The sequence below is a fragment of the Henckelia pumila genome, unplaced genomic scaffold (assembly GCF_033568475.1).
Source record: "Henckelia pumila isolate YLH828 unplaced genomic scaffold, ASM3356847v2 CTG_319, whole genome shotgun sequence".
Taxonomy (NCBI): domain Eukaryota; kingdom Viridiplantae; phylum Streptophyta; class Magnoliopsida; order Lamiales; family Gesneriaceae; genus Henckelia; species Henckelia pumila.
In genome coordinates, this window is record NW_027331801.1 from 41922 (window position 1) to 48061 (window position 6140).

Here is a 6140-nt window from a genome sequence, read left to right on the forward strand (position 1 = left end):
AATGGGCCCTAAGCTGTTAGTGGCCTGCATTATAAATAAGTTATTGCAGTACAGAAATTACACACAACTGGTCATTAATTTGAGAGACAGAAATCGAAAAAAAACCCTAGCTCTCTCTCATAACTATTCGGCCGACCCCTCCCTCTCTGTCAGAGAATTTTCCGATCTGTAATTTTGAATTGCAGTCAGGAATAGCGAATCAAATTCGTTTATTCTCTTCGCAGAAAACTTCTGATAGATTTTCTAGTGCAATCTATCAGAGGGATTAAACCTCTATTCGTGGACCTGATAGAAGGAGTTCATCAGTTCCTGGGAGATACAAGAAGCGCAGAGAAATCTGTGTGGTGTCCAATAATCTCGCTTCGAGATTGAAGGTAAAATTTAATAATTATTATTTAATTTTACACACACTTATAATTTAATCGTTGAACGGTTGATACCCACACTATGGAATTGTTCCATAATAAAATTTTAAACTTCCGCTGCACCGGGTATCAATCGTGATTGATCTGAACGCCAGTTTTCCAACAGAACGGACGCAATGATGGAGAACGGACGTTCCGTTCCGTGCCTATAAATAGAGGAGCCGAGATTCATTTCAACTCACACCTTTCCTCTCTTCTCTTTCAATTCCTTAGCCTTCTAACTCAGATCTAGTGAGATCTAGGCGTCCTAACGAGATTCCGGAAGTGGCATAGCGATCCAGGCGTCGTAGCGGAGCTGTGGCCTAGTTTTGAGGCAATTACCATCAGCGGGCTGATGACGGACGCAGGTATAGCTATGGTCTCCTTAAATTATTTGGGAGTATGCAATAGCTTAGTTAAGACTTTTAAAACTTAATTAATAATGCATGAGTATTTTCATTGTAGAGTTGATGTTAGGCTTGAAACCTAGAGTGGGATTGCTAGGACTGCTTGTAGAAAGGTACGTAAGTACTGACTGAGATAGCCAGCGGGTTTTGCATGCTTATATGTTGCATTTGTGTGTCATATTATTATTCAGCATGTGCATATCATATTGTGCCTGTCCATCTTTTGAGATGAGCCATGTAGGGCCGCTCAGCCCTGTTTGGACGGTTGATGTCGAGCGCCCCGCGACCGACGGGTTAGCTGGCACTGGCATCTGGAAGACACGGTCTACGTCCATTAGGAATGAGCAGTATACGCAGGGTTTGCTCCCCGGGTTGTACCACTAATGTCCTAGGCGCCATTACTGAGCAGTTGTATACAGTTATCCCAGATATGGATACCCTGTAATTTAATGCATCATATTTGTATGTTTTACCCGTGCTTTCGTACTGAGCTTAGAGCTCACGTCCAGTCTTTTCTGTGTATCTGGACACCCCATTCGACGGGGCAGGTGTAGGTGCAGGATCGAGCACCAGGAGCTTGGAGTAGCCAGTGACCAGTGAAGACAGCAGGATTAGCTGTAGGTTTTGCCCTTTAGGCTTATTTATTTGATTGGGTTGTATAATCGAATTTGTTTAACCGGTTGTATTCTGCCGGTCTGCTTTTATTTTAAGTCTTCCGCAGCGATTTATTTTATGCATGTTTAATTATGCTCTTAAACTCTGATTAGGTAGTGGATCCTGGTTGGGTCGCTACACTTTTTGGTATCAGAGCGCATGCATGCAAGAGACTTGAGATATAGTATTAAGACTTTGGGTTATCCTTATAGGATTGATGATACCTTGGAAGAAGTGATGATGCAGCGATTAGGTTGCCCGAAAACTATCATCATCTGCAGGATTTCTAAAGATTTGGCTTATGGGATTCCAGAAAGTGCGGACAGGAGCGATAGATCGTGTCCGAGAGTTCAAGATTTCTACTCATGTGGGTCCTAGCTTTGGATTGAGTACCGGATGCTAGAGGCAGTGGTATAGGATTGGTGGGGACTTACTTGATGCTTGCATCTGTATAGTCATTATCATGATGACATTACTCTGAAGATTCTCCAGTCGTAGTTGGAGAGATTGTCATAAATACCTTCTCCAAGGGATGCCTCAAGTGTCCAAGGCATGACAGGTTTTGAGCGTAAGGTCATTAAACTCATGCAGAACATGGTTTTGTCGGTATGCTTGTATCGATGCTTTTGGTAGGCATACGGGAAACTTCATGTTCAAAAGCATGATTTGGTTACAAGAAGAAAGCTGACGGTAGATCGTGAGAAGAAGAGGTCGACTGACAGGCACTGACGTAGAGCATAACTGGTTAGCGAGCTCGAGTTAATTTCTTCGGAAGTCTTGGAGGGACGAGATACAGAGAGATTCGAGCTGGAGTACGCTTGCATCGATGCATGTGTCGATTAAAAGCTTCATGCTCAAGAAACGAAGACTAGTGCGATGATGTAAATATTGTATTGTTGTAGTTATAAACAGTATTTCAGTTGTAATGAATCATCATACTTTGGTTGTATCATTTCAAGTTCGTTTGTACATTTCATTGTATTTTCGGAATACTGTATGTATTACATGAGATTGTAATAAAGAGAATTGTACATAACTTGAAGCAACAATACATGTTTTATTAATCCAGCAAATCGTGAATGATTGCAAGTAATTTTGCTAAGTTTGGCTTGGTTCTAGTTGATAAAGTTCAACCGTGGTAGCTCATGGGATTTGAGTGGGCCGACTGTGACTGTTTGACTTGCGGTCAATCTAGGCGTTTTCCTAGGATTGACCTAGTTAGTCAGTGGACTAAGTTAGTGCCAGTGATGAGGTGATTCATCTGGAGGCATAGAAATATTGTTCGGTTTAGAACATTGGGCTTTGTTCTAGGTTATTTCCTTAGAACAGTAGGATGTTTGACCTTCGTTAGGTTCATACTTGTGATGATAGGTTTTCATCGGGATACCAGGTCCAGTATATGCCGAGCGTTGTGGACTATTACCATGACTAGACGTGATGGGGCGTGACCCTATGCCAGCGTTACTTGAGAGTCTTTGTGCTTCAGGAGATTGGCGGTGGGAAGGATTCTTAGTCTAGGGATTTGGCGACAGTCACGACAGGGTATGGCCTTGGATTAGATATCTGGTTTGATATCGATGGTTCGATGTCGTCTGGTGTTCCAGAGATATAGGTTGAGTATTCTGTTGTGGGAACCAGTCTTTGAGGGATTTTCTTGACGAGTGTGTACTCTGAGCAGATGAGTTTTAACCTTTGGGTTGCTGCTAGACGTATGGATCTAGTAGATGGACGGATTTCTGCCAGCAATGGCTAGGGGTTGTCATCGGAGTTGTGGTTAGAGTTTTCCTGTGATAAGAGTCATCCAAGAACTTGGATAGGATGTTATTTTAAGACTACGACTCGAATACGAGGACAACTCCATGATGATTGATTTCATCTGTGATGGATTATATCAGATGTTAAGGATTGTACAAGATTATTTGAGATGTGAGGGAAGCATGACCTATGCCCGTGAAACCTTGGTGATTATCCAGGTGGGTTATCGTGGTAAGCTACCTCAGTCTTGAATTGTTGCACAATCTTAGCGAGGGATATAATCAGGAGTGTGCCCGAAGATTGTGAGAATCTTTGGGATTCATTATTTATGATTATTGGACTTGACGAGCCGTGGCTTTCATCACGAATGAGCGAGGCAAAGATAGTGAGTACAGTGTTTGCGCTAAGTACTGTCTGATATTTTCAGAGGTTGAGCGTAGGATTTTCCATGGGATGGGAATGGTCTAGATTGATAGATCGCGATGCGAATCTTGGGCTTAGTTCGTCTTGATGTTTGCCTTGGGTGAACAAGACAACGATTGGTAGTGCTAAGGTGGCATCGGGGACGATTGCAATTGGACTTGTATAATCAAGTTAGGAGATAACTTGACAGTGGAGACAAGCACGGGAGTTGGTGGTTTCCTAGAATTATGCATTCTTGTTAAGAAGGGAACTGATATTGATTCCAGAAATTGCTTAGTAATAACAATTGCGTACTCGGGTAGAGTAACGAAGGAGATCAGGATCTGCTTCATGTGAAAGTTGTCAACTGACAAGATAATAAGGATGTCAACAGAACATTTCGATGAAGTTTTCCTGTGAGGACATCTATGTATACAGTTGTGTTTAGATCCGACGAGTAGTTAAAAATGCTAATGGACATTAGCAAGGGAACATCAGTTGCCTGATCCTGAGATGTGACATTTGTTGGGATCTAGTTCTCGATATCCAACAGAGTGTGTCACTAATTTTCCAGCGTATGGTGCGCGATGTCATTAAGATGACTGGGATAGTCGGTGGTCGACTTAGTGGCCAACGAGGTTTGCCTTTGGGAATTGAAGACTTCGCAAGGTAACGATGAATAAACTTTGTTCTTTCCAATCAGTGAGTCACATCCGTGCAGACTATTTGTCAAGGATATTGCGTTATAGCAATGGACAATGGTCGGATGCGTGATAGGTATCTAGTAATGAAGGTGTCATCAGAGATTCTGAGGTGAGTTATACCAGGCGCATGTAACTTTCGAGTTCCGAGACAGAATAGGAAGCGTTTCCATATGTCTGTGAACTGTGGAATGTCCCAGTCGAGCATATTGGTGGGAGCTTGCCTTAGTCTTGGTGTGTGTACAGTGATTGCGAGTAGGTATAACTATCAGGAGGATGCCATCGATTGAATTCATGGGTGATCAATAACCTATGGTCGAGATGATTTAGATCATCAGAGGAGTGATGAATTCCATTGGAGTACGCATGGCTTCGCAGGCCAATGGACTAGGAGATGACTTAGCGTCATTATTGACGAGCGATGATAGTTTTCATTAGGGCACAATGTCGAGTTATACAAAGAAACGTGAACTGTGATTCGCACTAGGCATGGTGGACTGAATTCCCAGTATTACTTGGGAAGCTTGTTGCTTCGATGGAGAATGGGAAGGATGACCAGTCTAGGGAATCGTGTTAAGCAGTTACGTTGGTGTATAGCTTTGTGTCAACTAGATTCTCTTGAGAAGAAATTCGGGAGTTATTGTGTCAACACAGTGTTGGGAATGGTGTTTTCTGACTAGAGGTGTTAAGAATAAAGAACTTTTGGAACCATTAGATGGATAGATTCGATTAGTGATTCGAGGAATATCGTAAGCTCGTCAGGTTTTGACTTGTTCTTCGTCAGTCTAAGATTTCTCTTGGGACGATGATCTCGATCAAGTGGGAGTTGGTATCTTTCGTGATCAGAGAGATCGTGGTCAGTATGGAAGACGTATCAGTGTTGTGGTACATTAGTGCCAAGAAAGTTCGATTGTCGACCAGTAGCGCAATAATCTTTAGTTGGGAGAATGTTAATCCGGTTCAGCATTAATGGAGCTTACAGGGAATTTGACAAGAGTCTGAGTTTGTCGAAAGCTATTTCGACCAGACACTCAAGCAAGTGTCTCTAGTATGTTCTCGAGGTTTTTACCCTAGATTTCGAGGACGAAATCTTTTAAGGGGGGGGGGGGGGAGAATGTAGTGACCCGTATCCGTAATTAATGATTAATGACTATATTAATCATGTGATCATGTTTTGAATTATTAATACATGATTAAGGAAGTTTCTGTTGGGTTAACAAACTTCAGAAAGGGATTCAAAATGATCAAAAATGGAAGGGAGAATCAGGCAGAACGGAAGCAACGTTGAGGAACGGATGCAACGTTCTGGCCTACTGATGTCATCCGTGACGTCAGCAAGATGACGTCATTGCTTACGCACTTGATGGGACATCCGAAGCAACGAAGAGGAACAGACGCAACGTTAGGCAGAACAGACGCAACGATGGAGAACGGACGTTTCGTTCCATATCTATAAATAGATGAGCCGATATTAATTTCAACTCACACCTTTCCTCTTTTCTCTCTCAATTTTTAGCCTTCTAACTCAGATCTAGGGAGATCTAAGCGTCCTATCGGGATTCCGGAAGTGACATAGCGATCCAGGCGTCGTAGCGGAGCTGTGGCCTAGTTTTAAGGCAATTACCATCAGCGGGCTGACGATGGACGCATGTATAGATATGGTCTCATTAAATTATTTGGAAGTATGCAATAGCTTAGTTAAGACTTTTAGAGCTTAATTAATGATGCATGGGTATTTGCATTGTAGATCTGATGATAGGCTTCGAACCTAGAGTGGGACTGCTAGGACTGTCTGTAGAAAGGTACGTAAGTACTGA

At 42.5% G+C, this 6140-nt stretch overlaps 1 long non-coding RNA gene across 1 annotated transcript; it reads left to right on the forward strand.

The window, feature by feature from the left end:
* Positions 1-534: 534 nt before the first annotated feature.
* LOC140871043 (uncharacterized) lies at positions 535-2598 on the forward strand. Its single transcript, XR_012147592.1, has 3 exons — positions 535-772; positions 870-1252; positions 1360-2598. It is a non-coding gene; the product is annotated as an uncharacterized lncRNA (long non-coding RNA).
* The last annotated feature ends 3542 nt before the right edge of the window (positions 2599-6140 follow it).